The sequence below is a fragment of the Neomonachus schauinslandi genome, chromosome X, assembly GCF_002201575.2.
Source record: "Neomonachus schauinslandi chromosome X, ASM220157v2, whole genome shotgun sequence".
NCBI lineage: Eukaryota > Metazoa > Chordata > Mammalia > Carnivora > Phocidae > Neomonachus > Neomonachus schauinslandi.
Window position 1 is genome coordinate 31,237,442 of NC_058419.1, and position 753 is coordinate 31,238,194.

General features: G+C 41.6%; 1 non-coding gene across 1 annotated transcript; it reads right to left on the reverse strand.

The window, feature by feature from the left end:
• Positions 1 to 302: 302 nt before the first annotated feature.
• Positions 303 to 409, reverse strand: LOC123323466. Its single transcript, XR_006539411.1, has one exon. It is a non-coding gene; the product is annotated as a U6 spliceosomal RNA (small nuclear RNA).
• Between the last annotated feature and the right edge of the window lie 344 nt (positions 410 to 753).

The window sequence follows — 753 nt, forward strand, 5'->3', positions numbered from 1 at the left end:
GCAGACTCCCCGCTGAGCAGGGAGCCCGATGCGGGACTCGATCCTGGGACTCCAGGATCATGACCTGAGCCGAAGGCAGTCGCTTAACCAACTGAGCCACCCAGGCGCCCATAAGAAGAATAAGTTTTAAAATAGTTAACAACATGCATTAGCATGGACAGAAAAATCATAGGTCTTGCCTTGAATTTTGATTTACTTTTGAATTTTTTAATAATTCAAATGATTTTCTGACCATCCAAGACTTAGTATTAAACAATAAAAATACTCCATTTTCATAACTCTTTATTTTATTTATTTATTTTTAAAATATGGAACACTTCGTGAATTTGTGCATCATCCTTGTGCAGGGGCCGTGCTAGTCTTCTCTGTGTTGTTCCAATCTTAGGATGCGTGCTGCCAAAGCAAGCACCATAACTCTTTATTTTATTTTATTTATTTATTTTTTAAAAGATTTTATTTATTTATTTGACAGAGAGAGCACAAGCAGGGGGACGGAGAAGCAGGCTACCCACAGAGCAGGGGGAGCCCGATGCGGGACTCGATTCCAGGACCCTGGGATCATGACCTGAGCCAAAGGTAGTCACTTAACCAACTGAGCCACCCAGGTGCCCCATGACTCTTTATTATTTTTTTTTAATTTTTTAAGATTTTATTTATTTATTTGACAGAGAGAGACACAGCTAGAGAGGGAACACAAACAGGGGGAGTGGGAGAGGGAGAAACAGTCTTCCTGCTGAGCAGGGAGCCCAATGC